Source organism: Pinus tabuliformis, chromosome 2_2, assembly GCF_031772625.1.
Source record: "Pinus tabuliformis cultivar Carrire ecotype Pingquan chromosome 2_2, CPIR1, whole genome shotgun sequence".
Taxonomy (NCBI): domain Eukaryota; kingdom Viridiplantae; phylum Streptophyta; class Pinopsida; order Pinales; family Pinaceae; genus Pinus; species Pinus tabuliformis.
Genome location: NC_142300.1, coordinates 202,792,780 through 202,811,596, shown reverse-complemented (window position 1 = coordinate 202,811,596; position 18,817 = coordinate 202,792,780).

Genomic DNA, 18,817 nt, shown 5'->3' with positions numbered 1-18,817 from the left:
AGAACTTATACTCAAAGGACTATGGACTCAATAATTTGCATTGAAGCAAGGCTTATTTACGGAATGAAAATGACAAGGAATGGAAGATGAAAATGGGAAATGGCAATGGAGAGTAGAAATGGCAATGGGCAATAAGCATGTGAATGAGTCTCTTGATTTTATTTGTGGATTATGAATGGACAAAAAGAGATGGAAAGTGTATGTGAATGTAAATGGAAAATATAGAGAAAAATGAGATGAATGGTTATTATGAAGTATGTATGTGATGGAGACAATAGTATCTGAAAGTTTTGCAAGTGTTTGGATCTGATTTTGCATCAACATATTTCCTCTTTGTTGCTGATCATCATCTTATGAAACAAATTGGTCTCTTAGAGAGACACCATTCTCTTGTAGTCATTTGTCCTTCCTCCTAGAACCTGCAAAAAAAACTAATACTTCTTCTGCAATTGATGTAAGGTTATCAAAGGAGAGTGGTGATCAATCTCTCTAGTTATGAGATTTACACACAAAACTAAGAATTTGTATTAATGAAACAAGTCTTCAAAGGAAAAATCAAAAGAATTTATACCTGATTTGGAATTGGTGCCCCAAGTTGAATGTTACTTCTTTTCAGCAATTTATTTAATTATTTTCCATTTCAAACTCTAATGATGGATTTCTCATTGGTGGATCCTGTTGAGATCTTTCCAATGGTACTTAAATCATCAAAATTTGATTTCGTATGAAAAAAGTTAGGCTGATTTGAACAATGAGGATTTTTTTCAGCTGCGGAATTGGACTTCAGCTGCAAAATGTGCACGGTTTCTGTAGCTAAAAATCTTGAATACAAAGTTAGCCATTCATCTTTCATCATCAATCCAAAATTAATCAATACCTTCAGAAAAGTGAGAAAATAACTTATTCATTTCATTGACTCAAATTTTTATTTTTTTTTGACATGCAACGACTTAGTGTGGCGACTTAGTGATAACACACAACTTGACTTCCCTTTGATTGAGGTCTCTTTCATCGAATTGAATCAAATGAATAGGACACCATCCATATACTGACATTTTCCTAGCTACCCATCTGGCTTGTTTTGCTTGATGACACCTGCAACCTAGAGTTCAACAAAAACAGCTGCAGAAAGTTGAATCAGCAGCGGAATGTGGCTGAAACAGTCAACCATCAGTTTGACACATATTTTGGATACTTGTGTTGTGCATAGCTTTTTATCTCTTCCGCACTTTTTTGTGGAGTTTCTGCAACCTTAAAAGTGAGTGATTCATCTTTAAAACAAAGGTTTTTAGTTGAAACAAAACCAACCAAAATGATATTAATCCGTTCTCTAATTGAAAATGCCAATATTACTACACAATAAGCCCCGGGCTTCCCATACAAACATCAGATAAAGTTCGATAAATAATCAAGGATACTAAGGTCATGCTTGATAATAACATTTCACCTTCTTCTTAGACACTGTGATCACACAAGGATTGCCAGAGTTCGCAAGAATCCCCTTTAGTTTCTGAGATGAACTGATCTTCAATTCCATGTACTTCCTTGCCCAGTTACTGCTACGTCCCACATGGCGTTCATATATGGTGTTGATACAGTGGGTAGGTTCAGTAAAAAAAACACTTGCAGTGCTGCAAGACATAATGTGATAACGAGTAATCCTCTGCAGCTTGCCATGGATACATTCGTAAGCAAAAGGGACATTCAGGGATGAAGGGATTATCAAAACTTTGGAAGCACGGAGACCCTAGAAAGCACGACACTCCTCTCTGGTAGTTCCAGGCAACCAATGTAATTAGTGGCAATTTTGGGTTCAACTCACACGAAATACACATGAATAGGATGTGAGTGAGTTTTCAAATGGCCTCTGTATCGAATGCCGAGAGCTCCATGCCACATCAATTGGTTGGTTGTGTATCCAATTAAGATTATTGTTAATAGGTGTTACATTTATCAGCGAAGAGCCATATCCAATTAGAACTGTTGTTAATAGGTGTTACATCCATCAACGAAGAGCCGTATCCAATTAGAACTGCTATTAATCGAGAAGTGGCAGAGCAGGTGTTAAATAGGTGGTAGAAGGTGGAAGATGTGTAGTTAATTATCAGTATGCCATTGATTTCAAATCAGAAGCAGCTGAAAATCAACTGTCAGTTAATTAATTCAAGTTTTTTTTTCTCGCAATGTACAAAAATGGGCTCCAAAGAACTGATAATTTCTCCCAAACCACCACGAAATTCTTAAAATGGTTTCTAGGTTATCTAATTGACCCTACTGTCGAAAAAAAACCCATGTTTTATATTTTCCAAATTCACCTCCGTTTGGCCAAATCGTGCTCTCAAAGTTTGACGTTTTTCTATATTTACGTTTTTCCTGAGTTGTTGCATTCGGCCTGTAAAATTGATTTCAGGAAAAAATTTGTTTTCAGATGCAATCAACAGCAAATGAATTAGTCAGTTTCAGGGAGAGGATGCTGTTAAAAATGTTTCCTATCATATTAAGCAAGTGTTGAGATCTATTCTAGCTAGAGAAACTCAGAAGTTTGTTTCAAACGCTTGCTAAAGAAACAGATGGGAATCTTATAGTGGATTCAAATTTGATGCAAATATGTGTGAGGTTGGAAAAGACTTCAAGTTCTGATCTAAGGAGTAAAAAAAACATCCTGTTTTTTTATTTTATTGGTCTTTGAGATAAGATCATGTGGCAGGCCAAGACCAAAGTCATAGTCATTTTCGTGCCTCTGTATGAAGTACCAATACAATACTGAGAGCAGCATTATAACAAGCAGTGCAGCAGAGAAACCCAACCCATTTTTAGCACTAACATATAAGCCACACTTTTTCAAAAAGTATGGACAATCTAGTAGAGATGGTACTCCATAAAGGCCGTGACTTTCTCATAAATGTTAGTAGGCATCTCCATATAGGTATGTTCTCAGTTGGGATGTTTTGGCTGTATGAAGGATTTTCACTGCTGATTACAAGAGTCAGGTAAACAACTAGAGGAGGCTTTTGCAGATTTTTTTTTTATTATTATTATTATTATTATTATTATTTAATGCTTTGCAGGTTCGTTTTAAGGTAAAAACTTGAACAGGGATGCATATTTTCTTGTTGAAGCCACAATAAAAGCTAGGATTCAAGATAGCCATTGATTTTTTTTTCTTTTTTTCTCTCTGAAATTGTAAATTTTTATAAGAAGGATTACTGATTTTCAATTTCAGGTAGCAAAGACTTCAAGGAAAACATGCTAAAAGCAAGACTTTGACTGAGGTCTTAGGTTGATTTTATCAGTCTGGGCTGGGCAATTAGGATAGGATCCATGTCGAGAAAATTTTGGAGATGCCCATGTGGTTGGTTTCTTCATTGGATGCCTGTAACCTGCTAAACCTTGAAATCGGTTGCGGAATTCTCAACTATCTGAATCAGGCTACATTCTGCAGGTAAGTTGCAAAACCTTACTAAAACAGGATACAGTGTTTTGAGGAACACTACAAACCATAACCAGTCAATCTTGGACAGTTGAACCTTCAAGGCAGTTGGGTTTCATTAATTTTTGTTATTATTTTTTTTTTCATTAAATCAATTGAAATGATGAAGTTTATTTTGTCTCCTTTTTTTCATTTTTTTTTTTAACATAACAATTCTTTTTCCGATCCTCCAAATCACACAAAGTGCAGGAGGAGAGCATACTCAAGAATTGTTAATTTTTTTTTTTACATAACAATCCTTTTTCTGATCCTCCAAATCACACAAAGTGCAGGAGGAGAGCATACCCAAGAATTATTAATTTATTCTTTTGATGTAAGAAATAAGGTCTCCTAATTACACTTCCCCAGCAACGGCGCCAAAATTCTTAGTCAATTTAACGTCTTAAATTGCTCTACATAAATTATCAATCCGGGTATTGTAAACTGATGAAGTGTGGTGCAACATATGTGCTTAGTTAACCTTTTTCTTACTTTGTTGTTTTATAGCTTTTTTTTTTGGGGGGGGGGTTTGTTCTTGTTGATCTCCTAAAGTATCTAATGCAAATGGAAATCCTATTCTAAGGTCTTAAGAATACTTTTAAAGGTCAAGTATGGATGTAGATTTCAAGACAAGGTCTATGTCCCTAATGGTAACTTCCAAAACTTAGCACTTCAAAAGATCTTAAAATATGTTATTGATGGAATTAGTACTTAAACAAAAGTGCAAGTATGCAGCTACTTTAATCAAGCAAAAGATGAAATACTGATCATGAAATCACTGTCTCTGCTGCTTGTCTAAATACAGAAATCAAAGTTAAGCTATTGCACTCAAACGAATAAAAAATTGCAAGGAAAGTAAAACTAAAATCAAATTATACATTCGTAATTTGATCCCTCGCTAGTAGTCCCGCTATGGCTTTCGGAGGTAACCGTCAATGATATGAGAAATTTAATATCTAATTGTAGAAAAGTAAAACTAAAATCAAATTACACATTCATAATTCGATCCCTCGCCAGTAGTCCCACTATGGCTTTCGAAGGTAACCGTCAATGATATGAGCAATTTAATATCTAATTGCAGAAAAGTAAAACTAAAATCAGATCACATCAATTCATAGTCTGACCCCTCACCAGTTAGTCTTGCTATGGCTTTTACAGGTAAACATCAACAACTTGAGCAATCTGATATCTAATTGCAGAAAAGTAAAATTAAAATCAAATCACATCAATTCATAGTCTGATCGCTCGCCAGTTAGTCTCGCTATGGCTTTTGGAGGTAATCATCAACAACTTGAGCAATCTCATATCTAATTGCAGAAAAGTAAACTTAAAATCAAATCACATCAATTCATAGTCTGACCCCTCGCCAGCTAGTCTCGCTATGGCTTTCGGAGGTAATCATCAATAACTTGAGCAATTTGATATCTGAACTAACTAACAAAGCAAATGAATAAGACTGAAATCAAATCATAACTGAAATTGAAAAGCTAAAAAAAACAAAGTCAACGGAGAGGTAAATCTCATGTCACTATTTGATGCAAAAACATGTAAAGAAAAACTAATCTACAATCAACCTGTTGAACACACTTACATGAATTAAAATTGCATGAATGGAAAATCTAATTTATCAAACTTGAAAGCAATCAAATGACATAATGAAATCAAAGCAAAATTACAAAATGAAATCTACTCTACCTTACATTCTAATGTACTCCATGACATCTAATTCACATCTCCTTCCATGTTGAGAACATCAAAGCTTTATTCAAATTCTTCAAAATTACAAAGTACAACAAAGTTCTCCAAAGCTTTCCAAAGCCATCTCACAAGCTAACAAGCTTAAGACCTACGAAGCCAAGACTCACAAGCTAAAAGACTAATAAATGAAGGAGAGAGATGTCCTATTTATACAAAAAGATGAGAATCCATCTCATTAATGAGAGTCCATGAATCTCTCCCTCTACCTCTAGAGTTCTAATCAAAATAAGAACTGATAAGACACATGTCTTCTTAGAGTTACAATATAATTAGGAGATGTGACACATATCCTCATGATCCCATGATTTTTGCCCTCAAATTCGAATTTGGTCTTAGAGTACCACATAAGGTTCTTCTAGAAGCCTCCTTTCAACCTACACATGTTAACAATCTCAACCCATTTGTTAGGTATAAGCATATGCACATTATTTTCTAATTTTTAACCACAAATTCACTTAAAAGGCTTAGAATTAATAAAGTTTGGAAAAACATAAATGTGGCCCAATGATAGTGAAAGTGGGATGAATGTGGTGACATAGTAGTGAAATGGAGGTGATATAATGGTCATAATAGTGAAAGTGTAATGGAAATGAATGACATTTTCAAGACTCAACACCCATGTGTTCCCATGTCTTCTTTGGTAGCACATTCACATCCAATCCTAGATCTAGAATTACTTGATCCATTTCATACTCCCTGATTTGTAGAGTAAATTGCATTTCCCTTCATATTCACGATGTATGTTTCTTGATCTTCTAGACTATGCGAGGTTCTCCAAAACCAGCGCACCTAGCGATAAGTTCCTACAGTCCTTTCACAGTCTTTCTATCACGCAACAGTTTCATACATGTCTCTAGAAAGGTAGTGATCATTGAAGGATCCATCTCTGACTCTAGTTGATCCTTACTACCTAAAGTGGAGGCCTCTGTGAAGCTCTTAATAGCTTCCATGAATGTCTCCTTTGCGTGTTGCAAATCAAATTTAGGTTCCTTTGTAGGAGCCTTGCAAACCCACGCACTTTCTTCAGGATGCTTACCTTTGTCATCTCCTGTTGTGATACCACTTCTAAGCATGATGTTTACATTCAAGTCCTCATTGCCTAGCTTAGACCTCATCATTTGCAAATTCTAAGTCAGGGGAGGCTGGAGTGTCCCTTTATCGCACAACCTTGCTACCAGTGTAGGGAAGTCCTCTATCTCATGATCAAACTGAGTACAATATAAACATGATGCCCTCATTGGATTTGTACAGTCGCAAGCATAACACCCTAGCCATTGGCAATCGTAACAATTTAGCTATCTGCAACCCCTTCCTGGTCCCATTCCACCTCGACCTCATCCGTGCCCCTGAAACCTAGTGCGTGCGATTCCCGCATTTGGATCGAGGGCTTGCGTTCATTCTGCACTCTATAAGCAGGGGTCCGATCCATCATTAGTTCATAGCTCCTGCAATTTTTCTCATCATGGCCTACCAACATACAAAAATTACAAAACAATTGCTTAGACGTTTGCGTATACTTCTGCAATAGATGACAATTATCCATAGCATGTTTTCCTCCTATTTGGCAAATCACGCACCATAATGCAGGTGCTACGCTCGGTCTTTCTTGTGCCTGAGGTCTTAATGGCATCAACCCTCCTCCTACCAAGTATTTCACGAAGAATGGAAAATGGTCCTTCTCATGCCCCTGGCCTCTACATTTTCTGCACCATACCTCCTTGCGCGCTTCTGGGCGAGTTGTCCTGTCCTATTTCAAACTCTACATTTCCGGACACAAATTTTGGAGTTGCGCATGGATTTTTTGGACTCCTAGACTAGGATATTGTATTGGGATCTCGTGCAGTCTCATTGCAATCTCCAAAGCTTCAGCCTGGGTGGATAACTTCTATTGCGACAACATCATCCTTAGATGCGGTGTTAGTGACGCAACAAACCATGCGCAGTGCTGCCCGTCTGTCAAGGTCATGTTGGTTTTGCGAATCATACTCTTCAGTCTCTGATCCAGATCCCATGGGGTTTCGCCTAGAAGCATCGCGATTTCCTTAAACCTGATAATCAATTGTGTCTCTGATTTGCTAAATTCCCTATTCAACCCAACCTGGATATCTACAATCCCTCCATTCATATGGTCATTAGAATACTTAATGTACCATGTTAGTGTGCGATCCTGCCATGCACTTACCAGCGTTGCCTTCTTTATATTGTCATCCATGACTCCTTGTGCTTCCCATACGGCCCTTACCACGAACCAAAATTGGTTTGGATTTTCGTTCCCTACTCCTATGAATATCGGTAATTTTATCACGCTCACCATATTGAATTGTGGTGGTGGCAGAGGTGGTGTGGGCAGAGATGGAGGCAAAGATGGTGAGACTACTGGTGGTGTAGGTGGAGGTGGTAGGCACTGAATTTGCTGCCTTATCAGACTGATTGCGCTTCTTGGAGAAAATTTTCCAAGCTCTTCCTCACTTTCCCATCGAGGCGAAATCAAGGGGCTATTTTCTATCTCTGTGCTATCTTCGTTTCTATAGATCCTCCCACTTCGTGTAGTCCCAAACATCAATTTATTCGCATAACTCACTTTTCACACAATAACATCTTAATCGAAGTGTTCAAAGATTTAATGTACTTACCTCGCGGTCCTTTGAGGAAGCATTGTTTCGCCTCACTATAGCTGACTGTCATGTCTATTGCGAACTCGGTGATAAACCCCCCATAATTCTATTGAGGCAATCGTCCATAGTGCACACGATCTTATCTTCTGATGTTTCTAGTCTGTGCACTAATTCTAGATTCCACACAATTAGTTTGTCAAGCCTACACCTTCCCTAACTATCTGCTAGCTTCATGATCCACTCATACAACTCAGAGGGAAATGATGCAAAGAAACTTTTGTGGATTTTTGGATATAAGTAGTGCTCGAACCATTATTCCTTTGATACTCACAGATTCCTATTTTCCTACGCTGTGAACTTGTGAATATTTATATCTAACCACCCTTCAATTTCTTTCTTTGTTGGATTTGAGTGACATGACATTAGACATCCCTTATGCAGATCCTAGTCCCAGCAATAGAACCATTTGTTGTCTTTTTGGGGCCTGACCCAGGTTCGGAGGTGATTTAGCCAAACAAATCCCAGTACTACTGGCCCTTTTGGCAACAGTATACGGAGTGCAGACTGAGGTCTCACCCGAAGTAGTATGGGAGGGTGCTAGAACCAGGTTTCCACAACCTAGAGATGTCTGATGGTTTCAAGTGGTCCGCATTTTGACCCTGCGCAAGCGTCACTACACGTGCTTACCCATGCCTTGCAGCGTGGGATGCTGCCTTCACATAGCCCTACTCAAGGGCTGAACAATTTTATTACCTAAATCCTTACTAGTAGCCTGATATTAGTTGATTAACTTAGCTTATCTATATGCTTTCAGTTACACTTAACAGTCTTCACAATTCATATAAGTGCACGCAGTAAATAAATAATATAATTGCAATTTAAGATTAAACATGTAATAACTCAGAATAGATGCACAAAATTTGTAACACAACCTTTTTTTATTAATCCTTCCTCCAGTTACAGACTCAACTCTACCCTGTGCACTCATATGTAGGGGTTCGCACACTTAGCTGCGGACTCTACTAGGCCTCTACACACTCAACTACAGAGCCTCTTCCTACTATTACGACCCAAGATGCACGTAGACTCTTTTTCTATGCTTCGCTATCTCATTCTATCCATTCTATTCTATCATGATCTAACTGTCCTTACAACTTAGAGCCTCGCTCTTATTTATACAATCCCATGGTCTGCGGACCATGGGTAGGCGGACATTACATTCAAACTTAGGGCAGACAACCCTATGAATCTAACATACATTCCACACCCACAATTTGCGGGGCTTTAGAATAATATTACTCAAAACTTGGGCTTTGATCGCCAAAACATGTTGTGGGGGGATTCCATACCCAACACTGATCACCTCAAAAAATTACCACCTAAGTCCAGACCCTTTTTGCCTATTTTTCATCTAATTCTATTTTAAAACTCCAATGAGACCCCAACATTTTTATAGGAGATCAACCTATCTACAATATTTCCAAGATAGTATGTTATAGGAAACTACAAGAATCTATAAGAATTACCTACAAGAATTTGGAAGAGTGCTACAAGAAGGCCAACTTTCCTTACAACAACCATCAAAGCCTTGAGAAACAAAGGAAATATTTAGAGAAACTGTAAGTTAATTAGAATTTCTCCTCGCTATCATTTGGCATAAGTATTTAGAAAAACACCTTAATTATCATAAAAATTAACTCTGCATTTTTTAGTTTGAATTCCATTAAAGATAATATTTGAGTGGACTAAGTATTTACGTAAGGATATGGTGTGTCAAATAAGGAAGGGGTGCATGATGTAAATTTTCCTTTGCCAACCTTGAAAAAAATATCAATTTTTCTCTTCTACAACATTCTCCAATGGGCAAAAAAACCTATGCTCTTGTAATGGTATAAGAAAAGTTCCTTGCTCCATTTTATCATGATTTTACTAAGCCATGGGAGAAAAATTTAACAAGAGATAGCTAATAGACACCTCAAGTATCCATCAAAATCTTGAAGACAAACATTTTTCAAAATTATCTTTAGTTAGGGATTTTTAAGAAGTTAAGAGACTTTGATGATGAAGTTGCTCTAGAATTTTCCTCAAGTATCCAACAACCAAAAGGGAATGAGGTAATTACTGTGGTTAGAGGTCTAATTATCTATCTAAATGAGGATCTTATCAGTATGGCCACTGCACTTCCCAAGGGGGTGAAATGGAGCAAGGAGGTGAGGGATGAGGCTGTCATAGTCAAGAAAAGTTTCTTCTTTTAGAATGATCAAACTATGGAGGATAAGAATGGAGTGAGAAGAGAAAGCCTGTGTGACAGCCCTCATACTTGTTCCCCTGATTTTTTGGTTGGCACTATTGTGCTTGCATTGATGTCAGCATGGTCATGGTCCTACTTGTCATATGTATTATGTCAATTCGAGGATGCTGGTATTCTTCTTCATGATGTGTGATGAGTGTTTCAATTGTTGCAATGATTAGCTTGTTGGTCTTGTTGGTTGGCATTGATGTCATTTGGTTGTGACTTGAATTATTGTAGGGTTTGGAGGCTGAGCAGAGATGGTTGTAGGGCATGTTATGTTGGATTATTACAAGTTGATGTTGCTACAAGTATTGAAGGTGCCTCTACAGGTGCTAGAGGCAATTGCATGACTTGATGTTACTAGTGCAGATGTTGGAGATGCTTCTACAAGTGTTGGAAGCATTGGAGATGTTAATACATGTGTTGGAGATGTTTCTACATGTATTAAGGATTTCTTGATGGTTTGATGATGTGGGTGCTAGAGGTGTTTGGCTATGCATTGGTTATTCATATGATTATTTGGTTATATAATGTTACCAAGGATGTTTCCCATGGTATTTGGTATGGCATATAATTTGTATTACCATAGTATAGGTTCCCTTGCTATTTACATTACCATGGTATTGACGAGTGGTATTTTGGCTTGCTTCTTTGATAGTTGTACAAGTTTGCTTGGTATTTGTATTACCATGGTACATGTTCTCTTAGTATTGATATTACCATGGTATTTGCACGTGGTATTTTGGCTTATTTATTTTATAATTGTACAAGTTCCCTTGGTATTGGTGTTACCATGGTATAGGTGCACTTGGTATTTGTATTACCATGGTACATGTGTTATTTCTATTGATATTACCATGGTATTCAGATTTTGTATTTTGGTTTTCATAACATTACCCTTGTATTTACACTTGATATTGGTATTACCTTTTTATTTTCCCTTGGCATTGGATTCAATATTGATGAGGATAGTTTTATATTTGTGTGTGAGTATTGAATTAAAGTGTTTTTTGGTTGGATGTATTGTGAGTTGAGTGAGTGTGAGACATGAAGAGTGTGCAAGCTATAGGAGTCTTGTTGCAGATTCTCTGAAGCAGTTTGCAGGTGTAGCAGCAGATAGTAGAAGTATGTTTCATCTAAAATTTTGAGCAAAGAGCAAGGATATGTGGTAGAGATTGATTGTAGATCCTGATGGCAATTGGTAGTAGCTTGTTTATTCTCAAGTTTGTTCATTGTGCCACAGTTTCTTCTGAGAATTTTTTTTATTATTGTTGAGAGGGTTTTTGTGATATGTTTAACAAATCATTTTATGTAGTTCTTGTGTGATTAATTTTATTTTTGAGTCTTAATTTTGTGCCTTGAAGATACTTTTATTATGGTTTTCATTTTGAGAATTTCTCGGTTCCATCCTGAAAATGTATTAAACGAGAACCACATAGAGGACTGGAGTTGGAGGACTCCGATGAAATCAAATAAGTAAGCAATTTTCTCAATCCAATGGTAGTTGGATAGTTTAAAAGAAACTAGGTGAGGCACATTGGTCATGGTGGCTTCCATCAGATAGGAGTCGGTAGAGTTGTTTGATAGTTTAGGAGTAACTAAGTGAGGATCATTGGTTGTGGTGGCTTCCAGTAGATGGTTGTCCATAAATCTACATGAGAAAGAGATCTCCATTTGATAGTAGCCAGTTGAATCTCTATGTAAAGAATTGATTGACATAATAAAATATTTTGAGTAGCTCAACAACAAGAAGGGAAATTTTTTGCCTAGAGAAGGATTTTCCATAAGAGATACTTGTTTTCCATGTGTTGAATAATGGTTTATGTTTCATGTTTTGATCTCTATTTATGTGCTTCTATTTATTCATGATTTAAAATAATAATTATTTGGAGAAACAATTATAAGTTCCTTCACTATTGATTAACCCCCCTTCTCAGTAGTGATCTAGTTTCCAGCAATTGGTATCAGAGTCAGAGCTCTGAATTACAACTTTATTATTTGAGAGTTGATTAAAGGATTATTGACATAAATTTTACAATTTTTTGGAAAATGGATCGACAAGGAGTTCCAGTTCTTCACGGAGGTAAATTTACAACTTGGAAGGAAAAAATGGATTCATATTTTTGGTCCTTTAATGAAGATATTTTTTTATCAGTAGAGTATAGAGTTAAATATGAATCTTATTATTTTGCTAAAAATATTTATCTTACATGGGATTTCAAAATATGATAATTTTTATGTGAGGCATTGTGAGACTGTAAAAGAGATGTTGGATAGGTTGCACAATTTATGCTATGGAGGAAAATTCAAATTTTAGAAATGGAGAACAATACACAAGATTCTACTCCTGTTGCAATGACAAATCAAACCTCCTCACAAAATAAGATGGAAGTACCAGTCGCTCACAAGATCAAGATGAAGGCCCTAGTGATAGAATTGATGGATAAAACATGAATCAAGAGGCACAACAAGAAGAGATCAACATGATGAATGAAGATAAATCCAAGGTAATGGTATAGAAGAATAAATTAAAAGGCTCACAATTGAAAATAAAAATCAACGAATGTTGATGCCACTTTGTTATGAAAAGGAGTGTGCCTTTAAAGAAGAGATTTTAAATTTGAAAATTTGGCTGGAAAGTAGAAAAATTGAAAATGGAATGAAGAAGAAGTATAAGGAGATAGAGGATGAGTGCCAAAAAATGAAGGTTGAAGCCTTTTCTACAAGGAAAGAATTAGTAAGGTTGAAATATAGCACTAAAGAAACCACCAAGAAATCATAAATCATTAGAGCAACTAGTAATAACATGAAAAAGGAGAATCATGAACCATGTAAGAAGAAATAGAACAAGCAAAGAAAGGAAAAGAAAAATAGAACTAGAAAATGTTGTAACTGTGGAAAATGAGGAGATATAACCCTCTCATCAAATGGATCATCCAAAGGAGGAGCAACCTCAAACATGCATAAAATAAGATTTCCATTTTCACAAAGGTCACCAAAAGTTAGGTATAATAATTCTTTTTTATGGTTACTGTTTCTCATACAATGATTTTGGCCATAGGGTTATTGATTGCAGGGCACATGCAAGGAATATAAATCATATCAATAGAAGATATCAGCCTATTCCTCTATTCCTTGGTAACATAAGATGTTTTGTGTGTGAAAATTTTGGCCATAAAGCCAAGGATTTCAAGCTATCCATGTGTTATAGGAGATCCAATTAGAGCGAGAATAATGTGTAAGGCCAACCGGACAAGAAGAAGGAGGATCAACATATGAAATTTTGGAAGAGAAAAGAGCAACAAGGAACTCCCATTAAAATTTGAGGTCTGCATGGTCTCAAGGGGAGCATATGATTGCATCTTAAGTTGCATGTAGACCTTTGGAGGTGAAGATATTTCAAAGATAATTCTTAAAGACAAATCTACATATTGTAGGAGATGCATGTGTTAAGGGAGAGTTCATGAGGCTTGAGGTATTATTTTGATTACTGATTTATTCTTATTCCAATTTCATTTCAGTTGGATCAACCATGTTGTTACTAATGTCTCTGCATAAGTTGTATGTTGATAATACTGGAGATATCATGGCCACTTTATTATACTTATGTGCATGATTATGGTGTGATGGAGGATCAAACATTCAACGGGAGCATTTTTTTCTTCCTAATGGTTTTATAGATGGTTGGAATTGTGCTCCTATGGAGAAGCTTTTTGTTCTCATTTGACATGAGTTTGTTTTAGGAAAAATGTTAATATAGTTTTTTATGCTTTTCCATGTATTTTCTAGTAGATAGAGGTGATATGCTTGCATGACTTAGCTGGTATATTATATTTCTAAATTTGATTTATGTCATCTATTTCCATGTTTCTGGTGCTACCACTGAGATCATATGATGTGTTGGAGTTGGCTCATCTAGAGAATGAACCTTACTGCTCATGTTTTCTATTCTACATATATCATGGTACTGTTGATATGTATTTGGATGGTTGAATCATATGTTTCTATTACATGGAGAGAGAGTACAATGCTGCTAAGGTGTTTTGCTATCATGCATGTTGCTGATGAGATATTGCACACTCATATGGATGAGTAATTATGATTTATATTGTTTCTCATACATGGAGAGAAAGTTTCTTCTCATGATGTTTTGGTATGATGTATGCCGTTGATATGATATAATGCATACATATGGATAAATCATGATTTTGGTGTTGCATGGAGTGTGTATGTTATTTCCAATAATGTGGTGTTTTTATGCTATTTCTGCTTGGCTTCTGCTCCCATCGGAGGAGAGAGTGAGTTGATGGCTTGAGGTTGAGGAGATGATGAGTTAATTTTGTTGTTGCATACATTAGTTCTTTGACTTTCTTGCTCAGATGAATTGCATAATGGCCACATCTTGATGTTGTTGGAGAGATTGCATGTGTTGTTTCATATGTTACTAGTGATGTTTTTGTCATGTTTTCATTTGCTACTCACATATTATGTTGATGCTACTATATTAATGCCTCATGGATGCTTTGTGATGATGATATATTTCTTGTTGACTCTATGACATATTTCCATGTTTCTGCTATTATATGATTATGTTGTAGATGCCTATATGGAGTATGGTGATCGCTGGTGGATGTTATGTATTTGCCGCTACATATGTGTAGAGCTATAAAAATGGTCTCTTTCACCTCTAATTACCTCACATTAATATGTCAATCCGGGAGCGTTTTGTTATTTCAAAGAGTGACTCAATCCGAGGCTATTTGTCAGAGTAATGCTAGTAGTACAACGTCCTACAAAAATACAAGAGTAAACTGATGCTTGTCTATGACTAAGTTACTTCAAATTACTAAAGCACACACTTTTAAAGCTAGGAAACTTTATCAGTCAAGGGTTTGACAGCATTAGCCCATCCCTTCGGAAACTGATGGAAAGGAAACTAGAGCATGGACCATGGGTCTGGAAGCGAGGCAGTAAATGTCGAGGATCACTATAGCCACAGATCGTCTCTCACACCAAATGCGAGTAAATGAAACGACAGATAAAAATGGAACGACAAATAAGAAATTGAACAACAAATCTAGAATGGAACAACAATGCTTAAAATGGAACAGAAATCGCTATAACTAAACCTCGCGAGCAATAATCAAACTTTATCCTATCAACTCAAATGAACTCATTCTAATCCAAAACTCCAATCTTTCATTCTCCAAGCAAATCATGCAACCAAAAAATGGAACAACATTAATTACCAATTATGGAACAGCATGTGGAAATCATACACACATAACACTCTGAAGAAGTAGTATGATTTAACACCAATCGTCAACAGGAATTACAATTGTGTTCAAAATGGAACAGCATGAATCCTGAATCATAAAGAACACACCTTTCAAATAATTTCCTTAACACACATACTCAACATAGAAGCTCCGTAACACAATGATAACAATGTTCAATTAAGTCTAATAATATTGCATCCACTCTGAAAGTATTGATAATATAATGCAGAGTCAATAGAAATAACATTAATGAAAGAATCTTAACAGAGCATGTGATGTAACTTATAAAGCATATCAGATTACCAACTAGTGACGATAAGAAAACCACACAGAAATCAAATTGTAGTGATATAGAAGCAAGTGTCCTCTGGGGCCAGGCCCTTAGCCTCAAGGGTACACCGCTTTAAGTTAATCCAAACGCAGAGATAAGATAATCACCAAGTTTATATTAATGCATAAAACAAAAAGTACAATAAGCCAAGTTCAACGAGACTCGATGATCAAAGTTTAATCTTTAACAAGAAGTTACATAAAAGCATCGTCCCCAGACTAACAGTGCCGTCCCTTTATATAAGGGTAACGACAAAGATGTCTAAGCGATAAGATAAATAAAGCAGCGATCCCTTAGGATTGAAGATCCTGAGGGATTCGCCAAACTGTTAATCCTTAATCACTTCTTTTCTCTTCCGCCGAGCTGGTGCCTTCTCCTCCATTCCCAGACCGGTTTGCTTCAACCTGCTTTGCCTCGTTTGCACTCGATCCTTCGTCAAAGGGACAACAGTTACCATGTTCTTATCTTTTTCTTTGGAACAGCAGCTCCTCGTTTTTACCCTTTCCTGCATAGGAGAATGACAACTATGAGCGGATAAGTCTTGCATACTAATTCCACATATTTTATCACAATTCTCTATTGTTTTCCACATTCATGATGTAAAAGATTCATAAATCCCACTGAAAAGCCACTGAAATGATCATTAAAAACATAACTTTTTAGTACTCCACACACCCCCCTTCTTACCCTGTTTCATGCCCTCATGAAAACGTTGTAGTTGACATGCAAAGCAGTGAGAGAATAGGCTGGAGAAGGAATCTCATGTGGAGGCCTATAGCCATGGTGAGTGACTAGGTAGTCAAAGAAATAGCCTGTTTGACCCTCAGGAATCTCATATAGGGCTTGATATCCAGGGGCAGGGTGCCAGATAATTGGACTGCGGAATCTATATCCTAACCAGGATGGCCCTGCCCTCAAAATGCTTTTGCCATAGAGGTTCAAACGATTAGCAACTAATTGAAAATTCTCATACTTAAATGGCTCCCTGAGCTGGATGTTTGGATTAGAGATTCGATACTAGAATTTGGCTGCATCAATGGCGAGGTCTTTGATAGAAAGAAAATATTCTAAACTTTGTCGAATGAGTGCCTCGTGCATGGGTCCTAACGTTTCGATGACACCCGGAGTTGTCATAAGGTTTCTATGTGCTTTCCATAACCGTACTGGGTCCCTAGGCTCAGCCCTTACCCATAAATCTAGGCCATTTTCCTGTCTCTGGAAAGTGTTATAGGCTTTGATCCATTTAATCTGATTAACCCCGAATGAGATGAATGCTTGCAATTGAATGTCCCCAATAAAAGGGCAAGGGTTCAACTCAGTCTCCTGATCTAGCACGAGGTTATGCAAATAAAATTCACATAGAAATCTCTGGACCTTCACCCCATAATGTTTACAACAATCTATAAAGTCATTGACAGTGTTAATTTGTATCGGGGTGCCTGCTTTAACATCCTTTATTTTTAATTGTAAGTATCGTTCCAATAAAAACAAAGCATAGTTTTTGGCAGGGGCCCTACATGCTAAAACGTCATTGTATAAAGAACACAAGGTATCCATCTGTTTGATAACAGTATCTAGCCTACGGGTTACCTTTGCAACTTTCTCCTGTTCCTTTTTCCACCCTTCAAAAGCATGGCTCTCAGATTGGTTGACGTTCCTTAGTTGCTGTTGGAGTTCTTCATACTTCTCATGAGGGACTGTTTGCTCTCTAAGCCTCTTCATTTCTTGCTGAGCCTGTTTCAATCCCTTGTGCAAGGTCCTCGTCTTTGGGTCTCTTTTCCATGCATCAGTGGAGGCTGGGAGTTTTACCTAAAATTTCTTATTGCGTTGTTTTGAGTTCAGAACCCTTATCACCCCTGAGGGTGGTGCCTCTGTTTGAATCTCCTTGTTGTCCTTTTCTTTTTTAACACGAATACCAGCTTGCAGCTATTCCTTTTCAAATGGAACAATAGTTTGTCCCTCAGCATTATTTGTGATCAGGTGCTCATGTCCTAAGTGTCGTAAAATGCTCAAAATTTAAAGTGCTTAGAACTAGTTCAAAGTTGAATGACTAGAAAGTGCTCGTCTTACCGTTAGCGGCGCCGAAATCAGGAAGACGAGCACTTTCTAGTAATTCAACTTTGAACTAGTTCTAAGAACTTTAAATTTTGAGCATTTTACGACACTTAGGACATGAGCACCTGATCACGCCTCCCCATAGAGTAGTTCAGCTCCAGTCCTTGCATTACCAGATTTGAGACAGCCATTTGAGATACAAACTGATGCTAGTGATTATGCTATGGGTGCAGTTCTTCTACAACATGGTAAGCCTATTGCTTTTCATTTTGAAACTTTTAATGGTGCTATTGTAAATTATCCTACATATGATAAGGAGTTGTATGCATTGGTACAAAGCGTCAAAAAGTGGAAACACTACTTGATGGGCAAAGAAACTGTTATACATACCGACCATCAGCCCTTACAGTACTTGGAATCACAAAGCAAGTTACAACAGTCACGACACTTCAGATGGATGGGCTTCTTGCAACAGTTCCATTTGGTAATAAGGTATAAGAAAGGTACTTTGAATAAGGTTGCTGATATGCTTTCAAGGCCTATTATTGGTGCTGTTACTTTACTTAAGAATGATTCCATTGTACATGATAGTTACATAGAACAATATGCATCTGATGATGACTTTAAAGATGTGTATGCTAACTTGAGTAAAGGGAATCATGTAGAGGAAAATGACTACCACATGCATAAAAATTTGCTGTTTCATTTGGGCAAGTTGTGTATATCACAGGGGGAGAGGATAAATGTCATAAGAGAAGCTCATTCTTCTCTTATTGCTGGCCATTTTGGTGTGAGCAAAACAGTTGCACATCTACAGAGGTATTGCTATTGGCCTCGCATGGTAGATTATGTTTCAAGGTTCATAAGAGGTTGTTCATTATGTGCTACAAGCAAGCCTAGCAATAGGAAGCTTGGTTTGTATACTCCTTTACCGGTACCTTCTAGACCATGGGAGAGCATCTCTATGGATTTTGTAGGAGGTTTGCCAAAATCTAGAAAGCAACATGATTATTTATA